Here is an 18,519-nt window from a genome sequence, read left to right on the forward strand (position 1 = left end):
TGGCTCTGTCCCTAATCCCCTATCCCTTTTACACATCCCCCACAATTGTTCAGGGTACATCAAGGGTAGGACCTACCTAGGGAGCTCATCTCGCCTATGGTTTGATCTGTCACCCTAAATCATTTGCACAATTCTTTTTTGCACTCCACATCAGTGCCATTGCAATCAACAGTGGTAAGCAAGGCATGGAAGACCATGGAAAGTACATTGCACTCTTCAACCGCTACACGTAGCCACCAGCTACTAGAGCTAAGGCATCAATGAGCTCAATTATGCTACATCATGTTGTCAAAATCACAAATGATGTCTCAAGAAGCCTTCAAGTGTACTTCTCCTCAAACATTGACAAAATTTCCCACCCCATCGAACCCTTGCTTCATCCACCCATTGCTACGAAGAACTAGACCAACAGCCTTCTAACTACATAATATGCACTCACATAATATATGCACCACAATATATATACAATTTGGGTCCTCAAGTGTAGGACAATACTCTCAACTTGCTTAGAGTTTGACCTGTCTCCCTAGCTAATCAATCTATGCCTTGTGCATGATAAGAAGACTAGCACTACCCCAAGGATAGACCACATATGAGAGGTTTTCAATTGTAGGTATTGCAGACTCCAACAAAAGTACAATTAGCTCTTCATCAACACTCAACTATGAATTCTTATCCTTTATCATCCTGCTAGCCCACCAAAAGAATTGTCACCTGGCCACCGTAGAATCCCCACAACATCAACACCTATGCCAACCCATGAGTGTAACTCTCAATAAAAACCAGCTCTATCACCAACTTCAACAACCCTATCACCAACCAATTAGGCCAACAAAGTGCCACCAACCACCTTCATCCGCAGCACCAAAACTCCAAGGAAAATCACAACAGTCCCTTCCATCCACATCTTCAGTGCATGCCAAAGCCTGCTACCTATGACAGTGAGTGCCATGGGACTGTCACTTGTCTAGGAGGGGGGTAATGTTAACCCTTAGAAGAATAAGGTGTAAAATCTAAAGTGGAAGACAGGGCCAAGGGAAAGTGAAATGGAAGAGAAGGCACGCCAAGAAAAATATGGAAATACAAGAAGTGCTAAAAATTCCTAAATCAAGGAGAAAGGTGTACAAGAAAAAGTGCAAGTCGATACTTATGTAAAAGAGCGCAAGGCGCACCATGATTTATTTTAAGAGCACTGTGCAAATTGTAAAAGTAAATGGACAGTAGGAAGGAAGCTAGGAAGATAAGAGGACAATGGAAAAAAGGGCCTATGGCCATGTAAAAAAGGGGATAAGGGGATGACCACCCAAAAAGGATTTAGGGCTTTGTATATAAAGTTAAAAAGGGAATGAGAAGCTCATTCTTGTATGTGGCCAAAAGTAACTCTTATCTTCTTCTTCTTATTCTTTTTGTTCTTGCTTGCTTGAGCTTGTGCTTGTGAGAGGGAGTGTGAGAGTGTGAGGGAGTGAGTGTGTGAGGGTGAGGGACCGTGGTGGAGAAGCTCTCCATCTTCTATTCTCTTCTCTTCTCTTCTCTTCTCTTGCTCACGGCAATGGAGCTTGGAGTATGGAGCTTGCATGAAGCTTGCACTTGGATCGTGGAGCTATCAGAGTGCCTGGGAGAGGAGGCAACTCAATTAGGCATGGAGGTAAGCTCACTACACTTATAGAGATGGATGGCGCGTCAGCTATATGATAGGTAGCCATTAATGCTTGGCTTGGAACTCTTGAACAATAAGCAATCAGTGGGTCTTGGCGATTGAGCTTGAGCTTGTCTCTACAAGGTTGCTTGGTGTATTGTTGTGCACTTGTTGTGAAAGGTTGCAGAAGACTAGCTTACTGTGTTGTATCAATTTTTGAGATAATGGTAGAGAATAGTGGAAATCCCAATATTGAGAAGCTCGACAAGAATAACTACCCTTCATAGAAGTTTTGTGTGATGAAATTTCTCATTGGAAAAGGCCTTTATGATTTTGTTTCAGGTGAAGAAAAGGAGCTAGAGCTGAGTATCCCTCCGATTGCAGATAAATCAAAGGCATGGAAATAATGGAATGCAAAAGACAAAAAGGTGATGTATTGGCTATTTAGAGTCATTGATAATACTATGTAGGGACATATCAGGAATGCAGAAACTTCACATGTATCTTGGACAATTTTTGAGAACAAGTTTTTAGTAACTACAAAGGCACGAAAGATTCAACTCAAGCAAGAGTTGAATACCTTGAAGAAAGGGAAAATATCCGTCAATGAGTATGTTTTGAAGATGAGAAGCATTGTAGATGCTTTAGTTTCATCCACTTTGAGTGGCCTTAATAATGAGAAGACATGGAAATCATTTGTCACTTGTGTATATGTATGGAAGCCATTTCTAGATTTTGATGAGCTGGTCTCTCTGATGTTACAGGGTTGCCTTCTTTTAGAGTTGTAGAATTTCATAAAGTGTGTGAAGCATGCTGGTTTGGTAAGTAGGCGGCGAGACAATCCTTTTTGCATGACAGAGAAGTGAGCAGAAATATAGTTTATGTAGTGCACATAGATGTTTGGGGCCCTACACAGAATGTATCTCTTGGTGGTAGCAAATACTTTGTCAAATTTATTTATGACTGTTCAAGGAAGTTATGGGTATATTTCATGAAGGAAAAGAGTGATGTTTTTTAGCACTTCAAATCTTTCAAGGAAGCTATTGAAATAGAAACATGCGTGAAAGTTAAGTGCTTGAGATCAGATGGAGGGGGAGAGTACCTCTCTAATGAGTTTAGTGTCTTCTTGAGAACTCATGGGATAAAGATGCAATTTACTTGCATGTATACCCCATAGCAAAATGGGGTTGCAGAAAGAAAAAATAGGCATATTGCAAAAGTTGCACGGGTATTGATTGTTGAGATATCGAGATCCAATCGTGATATGCCAGGGTGATCGTTGTGCATTTATGTCACCGACTTGTTAGCTGCAGATGCGGTTGGTACACCACCCATGAATAATAGCTAGATGACAGCTATCCTTATCTACTCTAGTTTGTGGCTCAGTTAGTATGCCACCTTAGTTAGTTGAGTTTGGTTTGAGACCCATATATAGGGTTCTTCTATTTCTTTGTACTAGAGTTATTTTTGGCTTACAAAACTAAGAAGAGGAAAACTGTTTTCAGCCTCCATCTTTGTGTGTATTCCCCCATTGTGCAAGCAAGAAAGCTACAAGTGAGACTCCTTCCTTCTCTCCCACAATCGTGACATGGTATCAAAGCCTGGTTCATGGTAAGGAGCTCAAGAAAGCAAACCAAGTTTGCGGTGTTCTGGTAAGAGAACCAGTGTTGCTTTCATTTTTTGAGTTTGGGAGCAAGTCTCTGCAGGTAGCACAGCCGGAAAGTGCAAGAGTACATTGTCTCAGATTGAGAGACCCTTCGTGGTATAGCAAGAGGGCAGTATATGCTGCGGGATAGGGCTTTAGCCCTAGGTTGCCCTATTTTTTTGATTCGAGGCCATTTCGGTGCTTGTTTTGGAGGCAGAAGTTTTCTGCACGCACTCAGGAAAAGGCCCTGTGGAAGATGATGATTTAGTTTTTGTGACCTTGAATGGCCTAGGAAAGGATTATGCACAGTTCCGAACATCGATTTTTGTCCGTGAAAGATTTCCTGATTTTGAGGAGTTAATTGCTCTTCTAATTTCTGAGGAGCAGAGAAATGGTGGTGCATCTTCTTCAGGAGGAACTTCAAAAGAAGTTGTCTTCTACTCAAATACTGGAAGAGGTAGAGATAGAGGTAGAGGAGGCCGATCTGGAGGCCGTGGTAGAAATCAGAATATGTAGCAAACTCAAGAAAACCAGTCCTATGGAGGAGGACGTGATAACTCTAGAGGCAGGGGGAGCCAAAGAGGTCGTGGTGGATGGCAAAGAGGCCAAAATGCAAACAGCAATGTTGAATGCTACTACTGTGGTAAAATGGGTTATATGGCTAAAGACTGCTATAAAAAGCAGAATGATATCATGAATGGAAAAGTGCAACAAGGGAATTATGCATCTTCTAGTAGACAGGGTGATGACAGAAATGAGCATTTGTTTATGGTGCAGCACATGACCAATTTTATGACAAGTGTAGAAGAAAGCAACGACGTGTGGTATGTTGACTCAGGTGCATCAAACCACATGATAGGTCATGCAGAATGGATGCAGGATGCAAGGAAAATGGAAAAACCAGCGTTTGTGGAGACTGGTGATGATACTGCACATCCTATTGTGCAGATTGGAAATATTCCTTTGTCTATGCAGGATGGGAAATAGAAATACCTGTTGGATGTATTTCATGTCCCGAATATCACCAAGAACCTGGTTTCTGTTGGTCAAATGGTTGAGCAGGGCTTGCAGGTCAGATTTAATTCCCATGGATGCTTTGTTGAGGATATGAAAAATAAAGGTCGCTTGATAGCAAAAGGACAGAAGAAGGGCAAAATGTTTACGTTGGATGCAAACATGCCTGAATTGAGTGCAACAATGTTTGCACATGAACCGATGTAGTTGCAGATATTGATATATGGCATAAACGCATTGGTCATGTTAATGTACAACAACTTAAATCAACGCAAGCCCAAAATATTGTTGCAGGATTGCCTAAATTCAAGGTTGCAGAAATACATAAGGCATGTGAAGCCTGTCAATTTGGAAAACAGGCAAGGAAACCATTTCCTAGACATGTTCAAGAGAGTAAGAAGCCATTGGAATTAACCCACTCTGATTTGTGGACTACTAAAGCTGCATCTATTGGAGGCTGTCATTATTTTGTCACTTTTATTGATAACTATAGCAAAAAAGTTGGGGTGTATTTTATGAAAAAGAAAAGCAAAGTATTTGGACATTTCAAAACTCTTAAAGCTATGGTCGAAAAAGAAACAGGCCTACAAATAAAATGCCTAAGGTCAGATGGAGGGGGAGAGTACCTCTCAAATGAGTTTGCAAGGTTCCTGCAGGAGCATGGCATAAAGCAGAAATATTCATGCAGTCATATCCCACAACAAAATGGAATTGCAGAAAGGAAAAACATGCATATTGGAGAGGTATCTCGTGCCATGCTCAATGAAAAAGACTTGCCAGATTTTTACTGGGCTGAAGTAGTTGCTACAGCAGTCTACATAATGAGCAAGACTCCCACTGCAGCAATACATGGGATGACTCCAGAGGAGAGGTATACTAGTAGGAAACCAGATATTTCTCATTTGAAAATTTTTGGTTGCATTGCCTATGTTCATGTGCCAGATGAGTTGAGATCCAAGTTGGATCCAAAAGCTGAGAAGTGCATCTTTATTGGTTACTCTTTGCAGAGTAGAAAGGGTATAGATACTATAACCCTTCTACTCGTAAGTTTACTGTTTACTGCAGCACAGAGGAGCGAGAAATGGAAAAAAGGAAATAGCACAGCACAAAGGAGCGAGAAATGGAAAGAAGGAAATAGCAAAAGGCACAAGACAAAAAGAAGAAAAAGGTGCCTTAACCGGTAACCAAACCTTGAAAAAAATCAAAAGCACAGGCACGACCCTCAGGAAGTCTTAGAGTCGCCCAAGGAGAGTAAAAGAGTAAAAAGCGCACCATTAAGTGTGAAAACACTCCCAAATCCTTGTAAGAGAGCACCAGACTCACTCCTGTGCAAATTGTATGCATTAGTTGGGAATATGATACACTAGAACGGTGGGAAATGAGAAATGGGCCTAGGCTAATGGTCAGCCATGTAAAAAAGGGGATGATCGCCCATGAAAAGTAGGGCATGTATATAAAGTTGAAAAGTGAATGAGAAGCTCATTCTTGTGTGGGCCAAAGCTTCTTCTTCTTCTTCTTCTTCTTCTCTTGTTTCTTGCCTCCTTACTTGTGCTTGAGAGAGGGATTGAGAGAGTGTGAGGGAGTGATTGTATGAGAGTGAGGGATCTTGGAGAAGAAGCTCTCCATCTTCTCTCTTCATCTTCCCTTCCTCTCTTCTCTTCTCTTGTCTCGCGCATGGCTATGGAGGATGAAGCTCTTGGGAGAGGGATTGAGGTTGCTTGAGCTTGCCTCAAGGATCGTGGAGCTACCGGTGTGCAAGAAAGAGGAGGGTACTTGATCGAGCAACAAAGTAAGCTCACTACACCCGTAAGGTAGGCATTGTGCGTCAGCTATGTGAGAGGTAGCCATGGCCGCTCGGTTCAAAACACTTGAGCAATAAGTGGTCCGTAGGTCTCGTGGTAGAGCTTGAAGCTCCCCTGCATTTTGGTTCCATTGCCGGGACCGACGGAATCGAGCCTTGAGCGCCGCACACATCAAATCGAGCATAGAAGTAGGGTTTGCAGCCTAAACCGGTGCTCGAGATAGCTAGGAGATTTAGGAGGGTTTAATTCGTGAAACAAGTAAGTATTTGGGTTTGTTGGAAGCATTAGTTTAGGACTGCCATTCTGCATCTCTGTTTTACATTTTGGCTGCACTAGATTAAGGTTAGATTAGGTTAAGAAAAGAGAAAACAGAGGTTTTGGCTGCTGCTGCAAACAGGGAAACATGGGACCAGATTCAAGTTTCTGGGTGAAATAGGGAAAGGAAACTGGCTGTAAGGTTTTGCAGTGCTAGGAAAGGACCTTAAGAGGCTTGGGAGGCCAGGACAAACCTCATTTCACTGGTTAGCTTTGTGAGAGAGAGAGCTTCTGGTTGATAGGAAGAGGGAGTGCTATCACCATTCTGGGTGCTATCGATTTGTGCTGCTCCAGGTGAGTCTGGTGTTTCTTAATAATGCTCTAATCAGATATGGAAAGTCTGTTGTGATTGTGTGCAGCAGACATCAAGAGGGATCCAAACGCATCGGAATCGCGCCCGCCACAGACGCAGTCAAACCAGGTCGCAGTGGTTCGATTTCCAGAATCGGACCACCCGAGTCCTGGAGTCGGACCGTCCGATTCCCAAAATCGGACCGTCCGATTGAGGGAGTCGGACCAGCCCAGTCCGATTCCCAGAATCGGACAGTTCGATTGGACGTGCCACGTGGCACTCGGACTATCCACTAGAGTCGGACCATCCAACATTCGGATCGGACCAAACAATTTTAAGACTCGGACCACCGTGTCCGACTGCTAGAGTTGGACCACCCTGTCCGACTGCTAGAGTCGGACCACCTCTGTTTGATTCCCAGAATCGGACAATTCGATTCCCAGAATCGGACCATCCTGCCAGAAGGAAAAAATAAGGATCTTAAGTTGACCCTGCCACAGACCTGACCCCCAGGACACAACCTTGAACACCCCCAAGACCTAGTTTGACCATTAGAACCTCAGAGACCAATCAAACTTAGGGCAGAATAGAAAACGCAGCACAGACCTGCAGAAAGACCATAGTATAGCCGAGAACCGAGCTTAGAACTCAAATTAGGCTGGGAATGTGGAGGGATACAAGGTGGAGTTTGCATTAAACGCTTTCTACATCGGCACTTCACTCTTGTGTTTCACTAAGTCTGCACTGCAAGAAAAGAGAAAAGCTTGTTTTCGCACCAATCACCACGAAAGCACTAAGCATAACGTGTGAATAAGGATTGCAGCTGCTTTCAAATAACAAGGAACACATCAGGATATCTAATAACATTAAGGAACACACTAGTAGGAAAAGACCCCAAGACTTAGACAGGTGCCTGAGCGCCCTACTAGTAGGACCTGGAGAAGACACGAAGACACGGGAAGTAGCAATACAGAGGATTGGACGCTGCCAGAACTGCTTGGATTTATTGACAACCTCGTAGAGCTGGAAGCAAAAACAATGTCGGGATCAAGAGGCGAATGAGGAGAGGACCAATTAGACTTAGGAGAATTTCCAACCTCAGTCTAGGAACCGGTCCACGACTACGATCTACTCACCAGGACCGTGACCCAAGGCAGACCTATAGAGGAAGTGGCAGCTAACCTGGAACAAGAGAGAAGAGCTATCAAGAGAGCGCAGAAGGCATAATTTCCTACAACCATGAGCAAAGGGCTAGAAGGCTGTAGCAAGACGTAGATATATACGAGGCTAGATGAGTACTAGACCTAGCCGGAGCGGCCAAATCCGGACCGAATGTGGAGAGGGAACGGGCAGCAGAGGCTGAGATGACATTGAGCGAACTGGTAGAAAAGCGACTCTTGGACAACATGTTTGTTGAATAGAGCGCTACTGCCCTAGCCACCACGCTACTATCGGGATTGGGAGTCACGCAAGGGGCTAAAGGGCAGGCTAGAATCCCCATCGTAGCAAAATAACTAGCTAGATACGAACCTAACAGTGACCCGTACAGCTTCATGGAGAAGTTCGAGCAAGTATGTGAGGCAATTGGTCTTACTGACCTTGCACAGCGAGCTCAAGCTTTCGGCCTGTGCTTAGGCGATAAGGGGAGGAGCTGGTATTCTAGTCTGGATGACACAGAACGTACGAACTTTGCTCGCCTTAAGGGCCTCTTCATCAAGAGGTTTTCAGAGGCGGGGTATTCAGATAACCTCATTGTTAGGTTGATGAATATCAATCAAAGGGAGAAGGAGGATGTTAGGGATTACGTCACTCAGGTGCGCAGCCTCTACAAGAGAATCCTTGCCAATGAGCGACCTACCGAGAGGGCAGTGTCTACAGTGTTCATGAACGGAATTCGGAGTGAGGAGCTCTACAAGGCTTTGGCTAGTAACTCCACCTTGCATTGAGATGTGCTAGCCAGAGTTTTCGAGGAAGCAATACGCATAGATGATCAACTCAGGGAACGCAGCATGAGGACTACCAACTGAGAAAGTGCAAGCCAGAGGGACCCTGAGAGATTAACTACTTCAGGGAAAAAAGCAACTGCTAGCGTGCAGGATAAGGGAAATAGTGTAGACCACGACCAGGGGATGGTAGAAATGAGAATGGAGATTGCATGGTTGCAAGAGCTCGTGAGGAAGCTTGTGAGGTCGCATGTACAGTGTATATACTGCGGCGGCAATCACCTCCCAGTTGAGTGCCAAGATCCTAGATCTCGGCCGTGCTCAAATTGCGGTACATTCGGGCATGATGCAATGCATTGCAGAATGCCAAGGAGATTCCCATACGCGCAACAGTACAACCCTCCGTACTTAGGTAATAGGCCACCTAATTTCTTTGGGAGGGGAGCCCAGTTAGCTCTTCCAGCACCGAGTGACTCAAGACCTACCGTGCCTAGGTTGGAGATGAACCTAACTGGTATACCCAGGTCACCAGGGCCTTTTGTAACCCACCCATCTAGCGATGCTCCTGTTCACTTTGTTGAGGAGCCTAATGAGGAAGAAACATATGTCAACCTGTACATATCCTATGACGAGGAGGGCAACCTAGTCCCGATGGACTATCGGCCAGTGCCGGTGATGGCTTTAGGAAGAGGAAGAGGCAGAGGCTTTGGAGGGCCCAGCCAGGATCCAGTCACATGTTGGACTTGCGGCCACCCAGGCCACATTTTATCATGCTGCCGAGAATGAGAAGAAGCTAACAAGGACAAAGCGGATCTCCGATGCACAGAGTGTGGAATCACACATCTGTTTCCTGACTGTCCTAGGCGGAAGTCATCAACCAGCTCTACCAACATGCCATCGGTGCCTTTGGGGCTCTTTGGAGTGGAAACCTTTGGTAGTGAGGATACGCCCATCCCACTACATGCTATGATGCGAGCTCAAACAAAACAAGCAGGCATATCCTTGCCAGGGCCAAGTAACCTTGACGCAACCTCAATAGGGAAGAAAAGCCGGAGGAGACGGAAAAAGAGAACCGATGCAAAGATCACCCTTAAAACTGAGGAAGCGACTACGTTAGTAACGGGAAAGAAGGTCACAGAAGAAGAGGTAGAGACCTCGGCTCCTAAGACAGCTGAGCTAGGGAGTGCCAAGGTAGGGGAATATCCCCATCCCAAATTGCAACTCGAGGCTATAGCCAAGGTCAAGGAGTGGGTCAAGGATGCCCAAAAGCATCTCGAGGATGCTGAACCCATATTAGAAGATCCTATGGACGACTTCTCTAGTGTGAGCACACCAGTCTCACCCTCAAAACCACAGGCTGCAAGCATACCTACACCACTGGGAGCGACTCAGCAGCAAGGCCGGGAGGGAACTTACCACGGCAGACAGAATGCATGGCCTAGAAATGCTAGCCTCAAGGGAAGACAAGAGCCCAGTAACCTCCTCACAACCTTGTTGTCTACTCCAGTAACTCTAAGCTTGGAAGATCTGCTTAGGCAAAATCATTCCTTGTGGCAGGAGTTAAAAGACTTGATCGAGGGACACACAGGACTTGCGGGTGCTGATCCGCAAGATCATGATGCAGTTACACAGATCCCAAGTCTAACTCTACACTCAAATCCTAAGTCTTTTCACATCAATGCTTTTTGGGAAGGCACTGAAATGCACGCAGTTTTGCCCGTCCTAGCCTTAGGAGATATGACGCGAAAAGGAATTGTAGACACAGGCGCAGGTGTTAGCATACTAAACCATGCAGTCTTAGAGGCATGGGGAAACCCTCCTGTAGAGACTACTAGGTTTAACGTCACGTTAGCAAACAGAATGAAGGTAAGACCATTCAGGGTCTTAAAGAATTGGCCAGTAAAGATTGCCGGTGTGCAATTTTCGGTAAACTTCATTGTCATGAAGGGAGTGGATTACGACATACTATTAGGCCGACCTTGGATGAGGAATGCGCGTGTCATAGAGGACTGGGGCAATGGGTTGATTTTCCTAGGGAATAGAACTAGTGCAGTAAGGGTAGAGGTGGACACTTGGAAGACGACACCTGTTGACCTAGCTACCATCTCGGCTATGCTGAAAGGCAATACTCAAACGACCAAACCCTATGGATCGCTCACTAAATATATTCCTTGCCTTGAGGATGAGAGGGATTGGATGCACATTTTGGCAACCATTGACCTACCATTCTCGGATGAGGAAGAACCATATCGACAGGCTGCTAAAGCCGCAACCATGCCAACTGAGGAGCCAGTTGTGCCACTTTGCATGATGGCAGGGAGCTCACTCAACCCGGGCAAACTAGTCTCATTCCACATCCTCAACAACAAATTAGAGCTTCAGGAAATCATAGAGTATCTGACCAATAAATTGGAAGGCAATTTGGCTGCTAACTTAAAACCTCTACGTGATCTTTTAGCTAAGCCAGAATGGAAATGGACCAAGGTCCACGACCTGAATTTGTTGTATAACTGGGCTTTAGTTACTGATGACAAGGAGATTGAAGAGGAAAACTTAGGGGATGATGAGCAGTCAGAAGGACAGGACTCGGATGATGAGGAGTATGAGGACTGTCACTCTATGGGAGAAGAGAGTGAAAAAGAGATAGACACAATAGAGTACGACACGGAAGGAAAAGCGATAGAACAAATCAGGGTAGACTCAAGGCCTAGGAAAGAAGGGACTAGTTAGAACGAAAAAGGAGTCATGCGGATTGGAGTGTGACAGATCCTAGCTAGAATGCATAGGAGCCATGGATTACGAGCAAGCCGGAGTGGCACGACCGTGGGTAATCCCAGTGCTCAAGACGGATGCACCTACTGAACTACGACCCCCTGGGGAAACACCTTCCTCAAGCGAGGGGTGCGAGATTAACTTAGAGTTGGAAGTCAGCACTGAGAGTGATCTCGAGATACCGCAACCCTCTAAGGTCAAATGCACCAAGGGAGACTTGCCAGTCCACCTGAGGCACAGGAGGCTAAAAGAGGAGGCCAGGAAGCAAGCAAGGGACTCAGAAGCAAAAAGGAAAAAGAAACCGCAGGATCTACCCAAACAGTTTACAAAATTTAAAAAGGGTGACAGAGTGGTGATTCTGATAGGTGCAAAAAGACAAGGTCAGACTAGTGAACTGATTGAGGGACCCGCCAAAGTCAAGGAGGTTAACTTCGTTGGGGAAGGTGAAAAGCCAAGACTGGTGTTCATTGCAGATGACTTGGCGGAGGATGAGGAGACCAAACTCATTGCGCTCTTGCAAGAGTACATTGACGTATTTGCCTGGACATTGGACAAGCTTAAGGGAGTCGACCCTAGGGTCATGACTCATAATATCCCAATGGTCCCTGATGCAGTGCCAATGAAACAACGACCTTACCCCATGAATCCCAAACACACCCATGCAGTAAAAGAGGAGATTGATAAAATCATGAGGGCAGGATTCATATATGAGATCGAGCACACGGACTGGGTAACACCTATCGTGATTGTCATGATGAAAAATGGAAAAATCCGAGTGTGTGTGAACTACAAGAAAGTGAATGCCGCTACGAAGAGGGATAACTATCCTTTACCCTACACCGAGCACATGCTTGAGAGGGTAGCAGGTAAAGAAGCCTACAGTTTTCTGGATGGTTTCTCGGGCTATAATCAAGTGCAAGTGCACCCAGACGACAAGCACAAGACTACCTTTTCCACGGAATGGGGTGTGTTCGCCTACATTGTCATGCCTTTTGGGCTAATGAACGCACCTGCAACTTTTCAATGCCTAATGTGCACTATTTTTAAGGATATGCTTAGGCGCGAACTAGAAGTGTTTGTAGATGACTTATGCTTACACTCTAGTTGGGCCGAACACTTGGAGAAATTGAGAGCTGTCTTTGAAAGGTGTAGGTTGTACCACCTCTCGTTGAACCCCTTAAAGTGCTAGTTCTGGGTAAAACACGGATACATCTTAGGGCACGTAGTGTCAAGGAACGACATTGCCACTGACTTTTCCAAAGTCAGAGTCATTGTTGACTTACCGCCACCCGATAACTACAAGGGAGTTCAGTGCTTCTTAGGACACACTGGATATTATCGACGCTTTGTACTGAATTACGCACTAATTGCTAGACCATTGTACAAGCTGCTGATAGTGTTCGAGTGGACGGAGAAATGCTAGCGCGCATATGAGGAGTTGAAAAAGGCTCTTATGACTACACCAATCTTACGAGCCCCAGACTGGAACATAACGTTCCACGTACACATAGACGCCTCTAAGTTCGCTATTGGAGCCGTGCTATGTCAGCCTGGTGAACATAACTTGGATTACCTGGTGAGTTTGCCAGCAGGCAGCTCACAGAGACTGAGATGAACTATTCCACGACAGAAAGGGAGGGGTTGGCCATGGTATTTGCGGTAAAGAAATTTAGGCATTACCTGTTGGCCACTCCCTTTGTCTTCTTTGTTGACCATCAAGCCTTGCTGTATCTTGTGAACAAGCCTTGCGCTACGGGACGCATAACTAGATGGTTACTCCTTCTACTGGAGTTTGACTTCTTTGTGGTTGTACGCATAGGAAAGCAGCATTACATGGTTGACCACATGTCTCGCATACCCACAGGATAAGCCGATGGACAAGGCATACCTGACGATTTGCCGGATGCTCATCTCTTTAACCTGTCTAGTGAGAGAGAATTATTTAAAGCTGATCCGACGCCGTATTGGGTCGATGACATAGTGCAAGTGCTAGAAAACGGACTACCTGAGCAACCCATTGAGAAGGCCAGGCTGAGAAGACTTATCTTGAAAATTCAGCCATACCAACTGATAGCCGGCCAACCCTACAGGTTGGGACAAGACGGCTTATTGCACAGATGCATGTGTGAGCACGAGATACATGATGCATTGAACGAAGCACATGGTGGAATGACTGGAGAACACTTTAGCAGGGACACAACAGCCCGAAAGGTGCTACAATCCCAACTATGGTGGCCCACCCTCTTCCGCAATGCAGCTAAATTCGTAAAGCACTGCGATGAGTGCCAATGGACCAAAGTGCCTGTGCGGAAAGACAAGATGGAGTTGACCCCTGTCATAGCCCGACAACCCTTTGAAAAATGGGGCATCGATTTTATTGGACTAATCAGTCCTGCGGCATAATATTCCCAAGCTCGCTACATCATAGTGGCATCCGATTATCTAACGAAGTGGGCAGAGGCACGAGCCACGAGGAAGAATGATGCTAGGACCACTGCAAAGTTCTTGTGGGAGCAGGTCATTTCACGGTTTGGCTGTCCAATCGAACTTGTAAGCGACCAAGGCACGCAGTTCGTTAATGACGTGATTGCCCACCTGCTCTCTACCTTCCTAATAATGCATCAGAAGTCATCTCCTATTACCCTCAGGCTAACGGCCAAGCCGAATCCACAAATAAAATCTTAGTCAACGTGCTTACAAAGGTCGTGTCTACTTCAAGAAGTGACTGGGACAACAAGCTAATGGCGGCCTTGTGGGCCTATCGCACAGCTTATAAAACGGCTGTAGGAGGACAGACACCTTTTAGGCTGACGTACGGAACTGAAGCCATTTTTCCCTTAGAATTCTTCATCCCTAGCTTAAGACTAGCAGTCTAGGAGCATTGGGAGGGAAGAGAGGCTTGGACCAATCGCTTAGTGGAGCTAGAGCAACTAATGGAGACTCGACTCCTCGCCACTCACTCTCTGATTTGTGAGAAGGCTCGATGAAAGATGTGGTTTGACAAGCATGTCAAACAGTGAGACTTTGAACAAGGGGACCTTGTTCTACTATACTCTGTAAAAGGACATAAATAGAAGATGAAGTTTCGGGGGCTAGGGCCTTTCAGAGTATGCATGATTGGTAGAATAGGGAATGTTGAGTTAGAGACACTTGAAGGCGAAGGAATAGGCTTTTTTAATGGCAGCCACATAAAGAAGTACTATCCTCCTTCCCATCCATTACATGAGCCACCCATGCTAGAACCCCCAATGAACGTCTGCATGGCTACTATAACCGACCTTATGGATCAAGCCAAAGAAGCAGTGGCATCGGCGTATCTACGAATCACAGTCACAGCAGGAGCGACGTATTCTTTCGATGCCTTGATTGATGAAGGTGCCGACTACAACATCTTGACGCATGACCATTGGACACGCATTGGTCAACTGAAACTACAGCCCACTAATGCCAAACTCACCCCGTTTGGGGGTAATGCTTATTTAGTCCTAGGGAAGTGCAAGATAGTCGTTTCTATTGAGTCTGAAAGTTTACCAGCTTTCTTCCATGTGTTGCCTGACACTAAAGGAGCCGGTAATATGTCACTATTAGGTCGTACTTTCAAGAAGCAAACGAACTGTAATGTGGATTACAACCTAAGCCGCATTCATCTTGCTATCGGCAATGTGCGTATAGTGACGACTTTCAGCAAGGGCTGTCATGATTCCTCCACCATTACGAAGCCACCGGTAGAAACCCCTAAGACCACACTTCAGCCCAAGTCTAAACAGAAGAAAACTACGGCCTCGTGCCAGGCTCTCGACCCCAGGCCCAAACCCACCAAGATTGCTCACAAGGCCAAGGAGTCCAAGCTTATATGGGTGCCAAAACGGCAAAAACCACATCTGGGTAGACCACCCAAACGTGATCCTAAATGCCAAAATCATCAACTGTCACGGCCTAAGAGGCAGTCTAAACGCTATCGACGTAGACACACAACCACACCACGATGGATCCCCAAAGATCTCTTGCGAGCACAAGGATACTACAAGGGCAACCCCTGGATTTGGGTGCCTAAAAATGGCAAGCTAAAGAGCTCATCTACAAGCAATCTCACCCCAGTGAGGGAGGCTTGCACACGTGGTGCCCAGAACATAGTCAGCACGCCATCGCCAGCTCTGGCTAGTAAGCCTCAGCTCATCTATTGACCAAAGCAAACACCACAAGCCTTAAACTTACCTAACCAAGAGAACTTAAAAACCCCTGTGACTGCTCACTCAAAACCCAACACAACTCCCACGCCCCCAGACCTTCCTACAGCACCTCAAAGTGCTTTGGAGTGCAAAGCCCAACCTGTGACACCGACGATGGAGTCACCAATATCCAGTCCAGTCGCACCATTCCCCCCAGCAAGTCTTAAACCTTCCTACACGATACAATCTTTCCTTTCCTTGGCTAAAGACCTCGCTGCGACTTCTACATTCGCTAGAAGTTATGAGAGGCTAGACCTAGGTCTTCTTGACAAAACACTTGCTTTGGATGTTCGTGCATTACCATGCACTTGGGAAGAATACAAACTTATGACCACTAAATTCCCCAAAATTACTGCCGAACTGATAGCAAACGACGAAATCTCAAAGGAGCAAGCTGCCCTCAAAAGACTAATCACTTCATATCATAAGCCTGCTCGTTCTATTCCTGAACACGAGTTGCAAGAGCTCACGCAGATGGCAAGCTCGCCTTCCACGTTCTTGCAGCAATGGTTTGCTCTGAGAGTCCAATGGGAGAAAAAAGGTTGCCGGATAATGACCAATGCTGAGCAACGTAGGGCAGTTAAAACCATCACATACGACCCTACTTATGTGGCACCTATCTTGTTTAGGGTTTTGGCCATCGCTCGCAACCAGCATTTAGATGACCAGGTGCTTGCTCACCCCTACATTGACCAATTCCTCACACAAGAGGAATTACATGTTGCTAGCCGCCTTAATACTGGAGATCTCTTTCACGATGTCTTGACCTACATCTCCCAAGTCTCCATCCAACCATCTACTCTTGATTGTCATGCCCAACTCGAATATAATCCAAGCTTCTATGATTGGTTATTGGCTAAGTAAGTCAACCCACGAGAAACAGCGTTTGCCTCATCCTTCCCGTGCTAATCGTAGGAAGGATTCCTTGAAAGATCCAAGACGGGGGGAGAGCAGTGTGAGCAAGAGCAGAGCAAAATGATAGTCATGCTATCCAACAGAATGTTATGATTAATTAAGTTTCAATGGAAGATATTGCAAGGGAAAACAATAGCAATTGCTGCTGTGATCCTGTCTCTAAAATTCAAGCCTCTAAGCAAGTATACCAATTTTGAACACATACATTTTTCTCTTAAAATTGAGTTTTGATTAGAAATAAGCCGATTTTTAAGCATTAATGTTGGCATGGTGTGTTGACAGGTAACCACCATGGTAGGACAAGACAAAGGGGGCAAACTCCCATTTTCTGAAGAAGAGATGACCAAGTTTAGCATCAGCGTCGAGACACGAGGATTCAATCAATTCACCTTCAAGCACACGTTGAATCTGGATGAGGCCATCTTGGAGGAACCTACGATCAAAGACTTGGTGGACAGAAGCTACCTCCACAAGTATGTGGAAAAGGTGGGGGAGGCCGTGGATTACGGCATGTGTGCAGATTTTCTAAGGAACTTTGATAAGGGCAAGAACTGTGGCACTGTCACAGTGTGAGGACAGGGGAGCAAGAAAGAAGAATTGAAGTGCCCCTCAATGCGGCAATCTTAGAGAAGGCCTTGGGGCTCGTACCCAAGAAGGAGAGGCGGCCGAGAAGAGATGTTTACTCCATGCGGGGGGTAAAGAAAGAAGAGGTGCACACTGTGGATGGAATCAGGTTGGCTAACATCCCGGATCCAGCAGTGAAATTGCAAGCGAAGATGATCCACACACTCTTCTCGGCCAAAGGTACAATGCATTGATGAACAGGATCGGGGTCCCGCTATTAGAAAGCACCGCAGTAGGAGTCCCTGAGGAGGTAGACTGGAATGGGTTCGTGTAGAAAACCATTCAAAGCTCAGTTGCCCTTCTCACTCCAGGGGAAGCACCAGCAAGAGGAGAATCCCCTACCTCAACCGCACGCTCCACAAGGAAGAAACCTACCTCAAAGGCAGCCACAATCAGATACAGTGGTATTTTGACAGCCATCATAGATGAAGTAATAAAGGATGCTGGCGTCATGGAGGAGCGAGCTGCGCATCAAAGCCCACCTCACCACGAAGGAGGAGAATCAAGCGAAAGAATGATAAGTGACAAGGGAAAATAGGAGGTGCCACCTACATAAGCAAGCAAACCCGAAGAACAAAAGAAAGGGGACAGGAGACAGAAGGAAAGGAAAGAGAAATTAAGCAAAGAAGAACGAGCTGACATCAAGAGGGCTCAAAGAGAGTCTAGGAGGGCTGAGGAAGAAAGAAGGAGGAAAGAGGAGGAGGAGCTTGCAAGGATAAGAGAAGAGTCAAAGAAGGCAGAAGAGGACAGGAAAAGAAGGGCGGAAGAAGAAGCTGAAGAGTAGAGACTGAAGGAACTGGCCGAGTTGGTAGAGGCTACACGAAGATCTATGGAAGAGACCCACGGGGGTGGAGAGCTCGAACCCGTGAGCCCCCATCATAAAGTCAAAGCTAGTGCAAGTGTGGAAGCAGCTCCAGGGTCTATAGGTAAGGGCAAGTCCCTACTACATCCACTTCCTTCCTCTTTTGTGCCTACAATGGCTGAAACCACGACTGCAACCACCGCACAACCCACACCTCCCCTCGACACGGCACAGCTCATGAACATGGTGCAAATGCTACTGAGCAAAGTGGCCAAAATCATACCAGAAACCAGATTGAAAAGGCCCACTGCTACAGATGCAGAGTCACGGCAAGACCCTAAACGACAAAGGCTGGAGGACATCGACCACCACGCCCCATACTCCCATGCCTGCCGACACTGACTATGATGCATATGTGGCCGAGCTACTGACACAACTGGACAAGGCGAAAGAAGAGAAGAAAGTGGCCTTGCTGGAGCTAGAGAAAGAAAAAGAAACGTCAGCTACCCTTAGGCTAGAAGTCTCAAGGC

Source organism: Lygodium microphyllum, chromosome 11, assembly GCF_053477565.2.
Source record: "Lygodium microphyllum isolate KBCC chromosome 11, Lygodium_microphyllum_v1.1.10, whole genome shotgun sequence".
NCBI lineage: Eukaryota > Viridiplantae > Streptophyta > Polypodiopsida > Schizaeales > Lygodiaceae > Lygodium > Lygodium microphyllum.